This window comes from Chlorocebus sabaeus, chromosome 8, assembly GCF_047675955.1.
Source record: "Chlorocebus sabaeus isolate Y175 chromosome 8, mChlSab1.0.hap1, whole genome shotgun sequence".
Taxonomy (NCBI): Eukaryota; Metazoa; Chordata; class Mammalia; order Primates; family Cercopithecidae; genus Chlorocebus; species Chlorocebus sabaeus.
Window position 1 is genome coordinate 81698003 of NC_132911.1, and position 13464 is coordinate 81711466.

The 13464-nt window shown below is 32.4% G+C and overlaps 1 long non-coding RNA gene across 1 annotated transcript in view; it reads left to right on the forward strand.

The window, feature by feature from the left end:
- Positions 1 to 13464, forward strand: part of LOC140712318 (uncharacterized) — a 212704-nt gene that overhangs the window by 12412 nt on the left and 186828 nt on the right. The window contains exon 2 of the long non-coding RNA XR_012093849.1: positions 9499 to 9545. This is a non-coding gene — a long non-coding RNA (uncharacterized lncRNA). The remainder of the gene's footprint in view (positions 1 to 9498; positions 9546 to 13464) is intronic.

Genomic DNA, 13464 nt, shown 5'->3' on the forward strand with positions numbered 1-13464 from the left:
CCCTCCAAAGGCTAAACCAGGAAGAAATTCATTCCCTAAACAGATTAGTTATGAGCTTTGAAATTGAATCAGTAATAAAGAGACCACCAGCCAAAACACAGCCAAGAACCAGATGGACTCACAGCTGAATTTTGTCAGATCTACAAGGAAGAGCTGGTACCATTGCTACTGAATCTTTTCCAAAATTTGAGGAGAAGGGACTCCACTCCAACTCTTTCTATGAGGCCAGCATCATCCTGATACCAAAACCCGGCAGAGATACAATAAAAAAGAAAGCTTCAGGCAAATACACTTGATGAACATTGTTGCAAAAATCCTCAACAAAACACTTGCAAACTGAATCCAGCAGCACATCAAAAAGCTAAACCACCACAATCAAGTAGCCTTCATCCCCAGGATGCAAGGTTGGTTCAACATATGCAAATCAATAAATGTGATTTATCACACAAATGAGACTAAAATAAAAAATCACATGATTATCTCAATAAATACAGAAAAATCTTCTGTAAAATTCAAGGGTTTATGTTAAAAACTCAATGAAATACATATTGAAGGAACATACCTCAAAATAATAAGAGCTATCAATGATAATCCCACAGCCAACAACATACTGAATTGGCAAAATCTGGAACTATTCCTCTTGAAAACCAGCACAAGACAAGGATGCCCTCTCCCCACTCCTTTTCAATATAGCATTAAGAGTCCTATCTAGAGCAATCAGGCAAGAAAAAGGAATAAAGCACACCTAAATAAGAAGAGAAAAAGTCAAACTTTCCTGATTGCAGACATCGTGATTCTATATCTAGAAAATTCAGTAATCTCAGCCCAAAAGTTTCTTCAGCTCACAAACAACTTCAGTACAGCTTCGGGATACAAATTCAATGTACAAAAATTGCTAGCATTCTTACACACCTACGACAACCAAACCAGGAGCCAAATCAGGAACACAATCCCATTTACAATTGCCAAAAAAAGAATAAAAAATGCATGGGAATACAGCTAACCAGGGAGGTGAAATATCTCTAGAAAGGTAATTACAAGACAGTGTTCAAAAAAATAAAAAAAGACACAAACAACTGATAAAAACACCCCGTGTTCTTGGATAGAAAGAATCAATATAATGCCCAAAATGCTTTACAGATTCAATGCTATTCTTATGAAACTACCAACATCATTATTCACAGAACTAGAGAAAACTATTTTAAAATTCATGTGGAACCAAAAAAGAGACTGGATAACTATATCCAACTCTATCTTCAAGTATATAAAAAAAACCCCTCGGTATTACTGATTATTAGAGAAATGCATATTAAAACCACAATCTTAAGCAAAGTAACAAAGGTGGAGGCATCATGCTACCTGACTTCAAACTATACTACAGGGCTACTGTAACCAAAACAACATGGTACTGGTACAAAAACAGACACATAGACCAATGGAACAGAATCAAGAGCCCAGCAATAAGGCCACGCACCTAAAACTGTGTGATCTTTTATAAAGCTGACAAAAATGGGCAATGGAGAAAATAATCCATATTCAATAAATGTGCTAGGGTAACAGGCTACCCCTGTGGAGAAGACTGAAACTGGATCTCTTCTTTATACCATATACAAAAATCGACTCAGGATTAAAGACCTAAATGTAAAACCCAAAACTATAAAAATTCTGGAGTATAACCTATGCAATACCATTCTTAACATAGGAATGGTCAAAGATTTTATGACAAAGACACATGAAGCAATTGCAACAAAAGCAAAAATTGACAAATGAGATCTAATTAAACTTAAGAGCTCTGCATAGCAAAAACAACAACAACAACAAAAAACAAAACAAAACAAAAAAACAAGAAAACCATCAACGGTATGAAAAGAAAAAAAAATGGGAGAGAATATTTGCAAACTATGCATCTGACAAAGGTCTAACATCTTGAAGGTCCAGCATTTATAAACAGCTTACATTAATTTAAAAGAAAAGAAAAAAATTAAAAGTGGGCAAAGGACATGAACAGACACCTTTCAAAAGAAGACATACATACATGCACCCAACACCAAGTTTTTGAATAAAGATCAACATCATTGAACTTTTGAAAAATGTAAATCAAAACTACAATGAGATACCATTTCACACTAGTTAGAATGGCTATTAAAAAGTCAAAAAATAACAGATGCTGTCAAGTTTGTGAAGAAAAGAGAATACTTATACACTGTTGGTGGGAGTAAAAGTTAATTCAACCATTGTGGAAAGAAGTTTGGCAATTTCTTAAAAAGCTAAAAACAGAACTACCACTAGACCCAGCAATCCCATTACTGGATATATACCCAAAGAAATATAAATTATTCTACCACTGAGAGACATGCATGTGAATGTTCACTGTAGCACTGTTCACAATAGCAGAGACATGGAATCCACCTAGATGTCCATCAATGACAGATCGGATAAAGAAAATGTGGTACATATATACCATGCAATACTATGCAGCCATAATAAAGAACAAGATAATGTCTTTTGTGGGAACATGGATGAAGCTGGAGGCTATGATTCTTATCACATTAATACAGGAACAGAAAGTCAAATACTGCATGTTGTTACTTATAAGTTAGACCTAAATAATGAGAACTCATGAAAACAAAGAAGAAAACAACACACGCTGGTGTCTACTTGAAGGTGGAGGGTGAGACAAGGGAGAGGAGGATAAAAAATTACAACTGAGTACTGGGCTTAATACCTGGGTAATGAAGTACTCTGTACAACGAACTCCCATGACACAAGTTTACATATATAACAAACACCTAATCTAAAATATGAGTTAAAAATATAATAAGATAAAATAAAACACAAGCTGAGGGATTTCATCAACAACAGGCATGTCATACAAAAATGGTAAAAGGAGGTTTTCAATCTGAAAGAAAAGAATGTTAATGAGCAATAAGAAATCATCGTGCAAAACTCACTAGTTCTAGCATGTACACAGACAAACACCAAAAATTATACCACTATAACTGTGCTGTGTAAACTTCTCAAATTGTGGATAAAAAGATTAAAAGATGAGCCAATCAAAATAATAAATACAATAACTTTTCAAGACGCAGTAAAATAATAAACAAGTAGAACAAAATGTTGAAAAGTGGGAAAACTGAGTTAAAGAGTATAGCTTTTATTAGCTTTCTCAACACTTGTTTGTTAGTTTATTTATGCAATGGGTTAAATTGTCATCATTTAAAATAATGGGTTATAAGATAGTGTTTGAAAGCCTCATGGTAATCTCAAATTGGAAACATAGAATAGATACAAAAAATTAAAAAAAAAAAAGCAAGAAATTAGAACATATCACCTGTGAAAATTGCCTTTACTAAAGGGAAGCCAGGAACAAAGAAGGAAAACACACACACACACACACACACACACACACAAAACAATCAGAAAACAAGTAACAAAATGGCAAGAGGAAGTCCTTACTTGTCAATAATAATATTGAATATAAATAGAATAGAAGAAACCCTCCAATCAAAAAGCATATAGTGGCTGGATGGAAAAGAAACCAAAAAACCAAAACAGTGATCTGTTGAGTACAAAAAAAATTCACATGTAAAAAGACACATATAGCATGAAAATAAAGGTTTAGGCAGGAGCAGTGGCTCACGTCTGTAACTCCAGCACTCTGTGAGACCAAGGTGGGCAGATCACTTGAGGCCAGGAGTTTGAGACCAGCCTGGCAAACATGGCGAAACACCTCACTACTAAAAATACAAAAAAAATTAGCTGGCCATGGTGGCAGGCACCTTTAATCCAAGCTACTCGGGAGGCTGAGGCAGTAGAATCACTAGAGCCCGGGAGGCGGAGGTTGCAGTGAGCCGAGATTGCACTACTGCACTCCAGCCTGGGCAACAGAGAGAGAATCTATCTTAAAAAAAAAAAAAAAAAAAAAAAAAAAAAAAATGACAGAAAGAAAGAAAAGAAAAAGAAAAAAATTAATTAAAATAAAGGCTTGGAAAAAGATATTTCATACAAATGAAAACAAAAAATGAATAGCTATACTTATATCAGTAGAATAGACTTTAAGACACACTATAAAAAGAGACAAACAAGTTCATTATATCATGAAAAAGAGATCAATTTAGCCAGAGGATATAAAAATGGTAAACATATAGGCACCCAACACTGGAGCAACCAGATATATAAAGCATATAATAAAGCTGAAGAGACAGAAAAACCCAAATCAATAATAGCTGAGAACTTCAACAATCCACTTACAGCATTGGAAAGATAATCCAGATAGAAAAATCAACAAAGAAACACTAAACTTAATCTACACTATAGAACAAAAAGACCTAATAGATATTTAAAGAACATTTCATCCAGTAGCTACAGAATACACATTCTTCTCAGCAGATGGATTATTCTCAAGGGTAAGTCATATGTTGGGCCATAAAAGAAGTCTTAAAAAATTGAAAAAATAATTGAAATATATCTAGTATCTTCACTGACCACAATGAAATAAAACTAGAAATCAATACAAAAGATCAATGAAACAAAAATTTGGTATTTTGAAAAGATAAATAAAATTGACAAACTATTAGCAAAGCTAAGAAAAATAAAAAAGAGAGAAGACCAAATAAAATCAGAAATGGAAAAAGAGACATTAAAACCAATACCACAGATATTCAAGAATCCTTAGAGGCTACCATTGAGCAAATAAATGCCAATAAATTGAGAAGCCTAGAATACATGCAGAAATTTACCTTTCCAAGACTGAAGCGTTAAAAAATCCAAAATGTGAACAGACCAAAAACAAGTAATAATACCAAAGCAATAATAAATACTCTCTCAGCAAAGAAAAACTTAGCACCCAAAAGCTTCACCGTTGAATTACACCAAACATTTAAAGAAGAACTAATACCAATCCTACTAAAACTTTCCAAAAATAAAAGAGGAGAGCCAAATGTATTGTACAAGGCCAGTATTTCTCTCATACCAAAACCAGAAAAAGACACAACAAAAAAGAAAACTATAGGCCAATATCCCTGATAAGCATTGATGCAAAAATCCTCAACAAAATATTAGCAAACTGAATTCAACACATTAACGAGATTATTCATCATGACCAAGTGAGATTTATCACAGGGACGCCAGGGTGATACAACATATTCAAATCGATCAGTGTAATACATTGTATTAGTTAGGTATCTCCAGAGGGAGAGAATTAATAAGATATATGTGTCTATGAAAAGGCAATTATTAGAGAGAATTGGCTCACATGATCACAAGGTGAAGTCCCACGATAGGCTGTCTGAAAGCTGAGGAAGAAGCCAGTAGTGGCTCAGTCCAAGCTCAAAAGCCTCAAAACCGGGGAACCTGACAGTGTAGCCTTCCCCTAAGCCCAAGAACCCCCCAAAATCACGGGTGTAAGTACAAGAGTTCAAAGGCCAAACATCTTTGAGTCTGATGTCCAAGGGCAGGAGGATTAGGAGGAAGAATTCAGCATAAGAAAAAGCAGAAAGCCAGAAGACCAATAACAACTAATGAGATCAAAGCTATAAGAAAAACTCTCCCAGCAAAGGAAAACATGGGACCCAATAGTTTTAATATTGAATGTTACCAAACATGTATAGAAGATCAAATACCAATCCTACTAAAACTATTCCAAAAATAGAGGAAGATGAAATATTTCTAAATTTATTGTATGAGGTCAGAAGATCCAGCACGCAAAGTTACCCCACCTTCTTCTGCCCACTTTGTTTTTGCTGTGCTGGCAGCTGATTGGATGGTGCCCAACCACAATGAGGATGGATCTTCCTCTCCCAGTCCACTGATTCAAATGTCAAGCTCCTCCGGCAACACCCTCACAGACACTCCTGGAAACAACACTAGTATCCATCTAGGCATCCTTCAATCCAACAAGTAGACACCTAATATTAACCATCACACACATCATACCAACAGAACGAAGGACAGAATCATATATCATATATCATTTCAATTGATGCTTAAAATGCTTTCAGTAAAATTCAACATTCTTTCCTGATTAAAAAATAAATCTCTTTAAAAAACTTGGCATAGAAGGAATATACCTCAATATAAGAAAAGCCATATAAAACATACCCACATCTGGCATCATACTAAACAGGGAAAAAGCATTTCCTCTAAGAACTTTCCTCTAAGATGTGGAACATGACCAGATGTCCACTTTCGCCACTGTTCCTCAATTTAGTACTGGAAGTCATAGATAGAGCAATCAGACAAGACAATGAAGTAAATGCAAAGAGAAAGGAAGGAGTCTAGCTATTCTTGTTTGCAGGAGACACGATATTATATTTGAATAAACAAATATTCCAGAAAAATTTAGAACTGACAAGGAAGTTCATTGAAGTTGTAGGATACAAATTCAACATATGAAAATCAGTAGCATTTATATATGCCAACAGCAAACAATCTGAAAAAGAAATCAAGAAAGTAATTTCATTTACAACATCTACAATTAAATTAAATACTTAGGAATTAACTTACCAAAAAAGTGAAAGATCTCCACAATGAGTACTACAGAATATTGATGAAAGAAATTGAGGAGGCTACTAAAAAATGGTAAGATTTTTCATGTTTGTGGATTGCAAGAATCAATATGGTTAAAGTGTCTATATTATCTAGAGTATTCTACAGGTTGAATGCAGTCCCTATCAAAATATCAATGACATTCTTCACAGAAATAGAAAAACAGTCTTAAAATTTGTATGGAACCACAAAAGACCCGTAGTAGCCAAAGTCATTCTGAGCAAGAATAACAAAACTCGAAGAGTCACATTAACTTCAATTTTTACCATAGAGCTATAGTAACCAAAACAGCACGGTACTGGAGTAAAAACAGAAACACACACCAATATTACAGAGTACAGAAAACAGAAACAAAGCTATAATCTACAGTGAACTCATTTTCAACAAAGGTGACAGGAACATACACTGAGGAAAAAGTCTCTTCCACAAATGGTGCTAGGGAAAAATAGATATCTATATGCAGAAGCATAAAACTAAGCACTAATCCTCACCATATACAAAAATCCAATCAAAATGGATTAAAAACTTAAATCTATTATTTGAAACTATGAAACTTCTGAAAGAAAACTCTCCAGGGTATTGGAGTGAACAAACTTTTCTTGAGTAATACTCCATAAGCACAGGCAAACAAAGCAAAAATGGACAAATGGGATCACATCGAGTTAACAAGTTTTGCACACAGAGGAAATTTTTAAGTTTCCTCTGTGGGGAGAAAACCCAAAGAACGGGAGAAAATGTTTGCAAAGTGTACATTGGACAAGGGATTAACAACCAGAATATATAAGAAGCTAAAACAACTCTTTAGGGAAAACTCTTATAATCTGATTCAAAAATGGGCAAAAATCTGAAAAGACATTTTTCAAAAGAAGACATATGTCAAACAGGTATATGTAAATGTGCTCAGTATCATTGATTACCAGAAAAATGCACATCAAAACTATAGTAAATTTAAAATGGATTTTATCCAAAGGATAGGTGACAACAAATGCTAGGAAGGACGTGGAGAAAAGGAACCCTCCTATACTGTCAGTGGGAATGTAAATTAGTACAACCACTATGGAGAACAGTGTAGAGGTTCCTTAAAAAAAGTTAAAAATAGAGTTATCATATGATACAGCAATGCCACTACTAGGCATGTATTCAAAAAAAGAAATCAGCATATCAAAGAGATGGCTGCACTCCATATTTATTGCAGCAGTATTCACAATAGCCAAGATTTGGAATCAACCTCAGTGACTATCAACAGGGAATGGATAAAGAAATTGTGGTACATATAAAAAGCAGAACATTCTTCAACAGTAAAAAAAAAAAAAAAAAAAAAAAAAAAAGAATGAAATCCTGTCATTTGCAACAATATGGATGAATCTGGAGGCCATTATTGTAAATGAAATAAGTTAGGAACAGAAAGACAACTTTGCATGTTCTCATTTATTTGTGGGAACTAAAAATTAAAACTCATGAAGATAGAGAGTAGAACAATGGTTACCAGAGGCTGAGAAGGGTAATGTGTTTGTGTGTGTGTGTGTGTGTGTGTGTGTGTGTGTGTAGTTAAATGAAATAAATAAGATCTAGTTTTTGATAGCATAATATGGCAACTACAGTCAATAATAATTTATTGTGTATTTTTAAAACCCTAAGAGAATATAATTAGATTTTTCTAATACAAAGAAAGAATAAATGTTTGAGATGATGGATACTTCATTTACCCTGATGTGATTATTACACATTGTATGCCTGTATCAAAATCTTTCATGCACCTCATAAACATATATGCCTATTATAAATTTTCAAAATTTTTTCAAAAAAGAAACCACAAAATGTGTGTGAGGTCATATCAGAGACTCAGTTTACAAGTTGGATGCAACATCTGAAAAATAGGAAGAAATCTGACCTGCCTGATACGCTTCAGCCTTATCACCAAATATATAGTGAACCAAATAAACTTGATGAAGAACACTAAAGAGGACCAAGTTTGGAGTTTAAAGAGCAAGGCTGAGTACCTTTTTGTATCCTTTGAGTTTCAAATGCCTACCAGAAACCTACATGGGGTTTACCTAGGAACTTGGACAAAAGTGTGATCCAACAGTATTAGGATCACCTATGGGCTTGTTAGAAATGTAAATTTGCAGCCCCCATACCTGTACAACTGAGTCAGAATCTGCATTTTTAGAAAGAGCTCCAGGTTATTTGTATGCACATTAAAGTTTGAGGGTACTGTTTTAGTAGATTGATAGATACATGGGTCCAGAGCTCAGTAGGAAAGTTGAGTCAGAGTTAAGGACATGGAAGTCAATGTCACATTATTGAACAAAGCCATAGTAATCATCAAACTGTGATTATATTGAAAGAATGAAAACTTCACCATCCATTTCATTACGGTAATAGATTGCATTTGATTCTGAATATTTTTATTTTCTATATTTATAAATCATGATTTTTCTACTACAAATTATGAAGTTGTAAAAAGCAAATTTCAACAGAAGTGAATATAATTTTGCTATTTGATTATTGTGTTTCAGGGGATAGAAACACAATAATCAAATAGCAAAATTATACTGTAGCATACTTTGCTACTGTAACTGCGAAATGGATCCCTATATTATTATTTATTAGAAGTGAAAGAGAAGATATGGAGATCTGAATGTGTTGTTTAGATTTCTAAAACATTTATTATAAAACAGTTTGAACAAACCAGTGCAACTAAAATCTTTCTTTTCTTATAAATCTAATTTCAAAAAAACATATCTGGCAAATAATTCACTCAGAAACTCAATGCTTAGAAAATTTATAAACGGAATAACATAATTTTTCTATAGGCATAAATTATTTTTTTCTATAAATAAGGTACCCACTGTGGTTTCACCCTTACATAGCCAATTTGTCAACCAAGACCCCATGCCAGGCAGATACACTTAAAAAACTGTCTAAACTTGTCTTCTTTGTGCTTTTCAGTTGGTTCCCACATTTCAACCCAGGACTCTCATTCTGCCCTGAACAGTGTGAGTGCATTTAATTACAATCTGACATGTGTATTCGTGAGAAACAAAAGGCTGTAAACTGAGGGTGATGATTAACTGTTCTACTGGATAATTGCTTAAACTACTACTTATATTATGCGGCATTATCTCTTTTGAACAAAGTGATTATTGGCTTTTTGTGTAGTGATTATACAATGTAAGTGCAATTTTGCTGTGTTCATCTTGTCAGAGTGTATGTTTAATATACTTCCTTTACAATGAGGCGTGCAACTTTAGATATTCTTTATTTGGTCCAGTCCTTCAAGAAACAATCTTCTATAGCTTGACTTGTCTGAAATGTGCAACATCTTCTGGCCTTCAAAGAGAAAGGAAGCAAAGATATGATGATACAGAATTCAGGAAGAAAATAAGATATACTTGCAACTTTTGTATGCATAGCCACAGATGGCAAAATATTTAGTTTAAAAAAAACTAAATATATTTTTAAAAATTTTAAATTATTTTATGGACAGAATGTATATGCCACATACTTTTATTCACTTGTCAAATACAATAAAGATATTCACCAGTAATTTTCATGATGAAACTTTTTTTTTGTTAGTAAAGAAAAAAATATAATTCCATTTTTTTAAACTTTAACTTATATTTAGGTAATTAAGCCTCACTGAACTTTACTCCTTTCCAAAAATTGTTCATATTTCAAGCTCTTGTTTCCCCAAGAGAAAATGTTTGTGATCCTATTGAATCAGATTGAATTTCTTCTATGCAAAGATTTGGCAAAATTGCCTTTACGAGAGTTATTTCTGATGAAATCAAAGCACATACTATGTTAATGCTTTTCTTGAGGTGTAATTAATATACAATATACTATACTAAGAAAAAATGTACAATTTGATAAGTTTTGAAATATTTATGTCACTGTACCATAACCACAATGACGTCAACTAATATAGATTTATTTCTAAAGTTTCCATGGGTCTCTTTGTAACCTTCATCTCTTGCCCATCCCTGAAACTCTCCATTCCATCTCCTGACTACCACTGCTCTGCTTTCTGATGGTATAGATTAATTTGCATTTTCTATAAAGTTAAATATAAATGAAGTGGTAAAATAGTGTACTCCATCTGGCTTTAATATTAAATGTAGGTTTTTGAAACATGCCAATTATTAGGTTGAGGAAGTATTATCGACTCATAGTATTTGTAAGAAATGAACGTTGAATTTTGACAGGCTTTTTTCATATATTTAGAATGATAATCATAGTTTTTTTCTTTCTTATTTATTAATATGATGAATTACACAAATTGGTTTTTGAATGTTAAACCAACCTAGCAATCCTGGGATAAACTCTGTTCATAATATATTATCCCTTTTGTATATAGTTGATATAGTTGGATTTAATTTAGTAAGTGTTGTTAAAGTGTTGTATTTTTATGAAGGATATTGCTCTGCAATTCTTTCTTGTTTTGTTTTTCTCAATGTCTTCATCTGCTTTTGGTATCATTATTATAGCGGTTTCATAGAATTAATTAGGAAGTGTTCCCTGGTCTTTATTTTCTGAAAAACTTTGTGTAGTATTGATACTATTTGTAGATATCTCCAGTTAAGTCATCTGGGCCTGGATACTTTTTGTGGGCAGATTTATTTTTTTCTTACAAATTCAGTATATTTAAAAGATGTAAAGCCACTTAGTTTATCTACGTATTCTTGGATGACCTTTTCCAATGTGTGTTTTTAAACTGGCTTTTTAGAGTGAATTGAGTTTGTTGCATCCTCTTTAAGTTTTTAAAAGTTTATTAACATTTCACATTAATTATTCTTTAAGTGTTCTGTGGAAATCATTGAGTGCTGGGCTTTTCAATGTTTTAAATGTGTTGATTAGTAATGCAAGATCTCTAGTGTTACAGGTCTCTTTAGATTCTGTTCCCAGTTAATGTTTCTAGTTGAGTTCTGTGGTTTGTAGAAACATCCATTTCATCTAGGTTATCAAATTTGATGACATAGAGTTTCTCACAGTCTTCTCTTATTATCTTTTTGTTTCTTTAAAAGCAGTCGTGATTATTTCCCTTTCATTTTTGATTTAAATAATTTGAATATTCTCTCATATTTTGGTTCAGTCTAGCTGAAAATTTTAAAAATTTTAATTCCATCCAAAAATCAATTTTGTAGTTTTTAAATGTGTTCTCTATGATTTCTACTCTTTTTTATTATTTCAATTCATATTTATTATTTATTGCCTTCTGGTTTCTTTGTGTTTAGTGTCTACTTTTTTCATAGTTTCTTGAGGTTGAAGATTAAATTACAAAATTGAGATGTTTATTTCATTGAAATTTAGGCACTTACATTTATGGATTTTCATCTGAGCATTTCTTTCGTTGCATATATATTTTGGTACATTGTGTTTTGTTTTCATTCATTAAAAACTATTTTCTAATTTCACTTATGATTTCTTCTTTAGCCTATTGATCAAAAGCAATTTATTGTTTATCTTATACGTATTTATGATTTTCCCAAATTTTCTTCTATTACTGCTTTCTAATTTAATTTCATTGCAGTCAGGAATATACTTTTTATGATTTCAACCTTAAATTCTTTGTGTCTCTCTTTTAATGTTTTTGGCCTAGCATGTATAGCATGTGGCCTATCCCAGAGAATTTTTCATGTGTACTTGAGAAAAATGTGTACTTTGAGTAAAGTGTTCCAGAGATGTTCATTTGGTTGACTTATAATGTTTAAGTCGTCTATTAAATTGTTGATCTCCTGCTTATTGTTCTATTTAATATTAAAGGTGAAGTATTAGAATCTCCAACTATTACTGTTATGTTCGTCAATTATGTCTATTATTCTTTATTTTGAAGTTCTTTAGTTAGATGGATATTTATAATTTTTTATGTGTCTTATTATTTCCCCCTTTTATTATTGTAAAATGTACTAAATTTTGTGTTTCAGTTAAAGGCTATTTTGGCTCTGATATCAGTATACCCAGTCCAGCTGTTTTTTTTTTTTTTTTTTTTTTTGGTTAATATTTGCATGGTATGTGTTTTGCCCACTTTTACTTTCTATCTGGTTGTTTCTTTGCATCTAAACTATGTATCTTGTAGAGATAATGTAATTTTATCATGCTGTTTTTAATCCATTCTCTCAATCTCTGCTTTTTGATTGAAGTGTTTAATCCATTTATATTTAATGTCTTGTGGACAATGCATGATGTATACCTGCCATATTGCTATTTTTCTATATATTTATGCCATTTTTACTTTCTCCTATACCTTAATTATTGATTTATTGTGTGAAAATATTTTTTATAATCTTCCATTTTAAATTCATTTTTTCATTTGCTTGGTTTTTGTTTTTTACTAATTTTAAAGCTGTTTTTATAATCATTTACTTGGGAAATGCAATTAACATCTTAGCTTGAAATATCCTAATTTGAATTACTATAAATTTCAGTTCATCAGAATATAAAATCTTTGCTGCAATATACTGTAATATTGGATTATCTCTTCTCATTTTTTTTTCTTTTGGCAAATAGATTAAATCTTTATACATCATAAGACTATCCATACCTTTTTATAATAATTTAAATCAATTAAAAAATTTTTACAACATAAATATTTTATACTCTCTTTGTATTTACCTGAGTAGCTGGGATTACAGGCGCCCGCCACCACGCCCAGCTGATTTTTGTATTTTTTAGTAGAAACGGAGCTTCACCATATTGGCCAGGCTGGTCTTGAACTCTTGACCTCAGGTGATCCACTAGCCTTGGCATCCCAAAGTGCTGGGACTACAGGCTACTGAAGCTTTTTATTTCTTTCTGTGGATTTGAGTTATTGTGTAGTGTCCTTTATTTTTAGTATGAAGGATTCCTTTTGGTATTTTTTGAAGAACTTTATAAGAATTAATTATCTCACTTTTGAAAATTTTTAACAATCTAAAA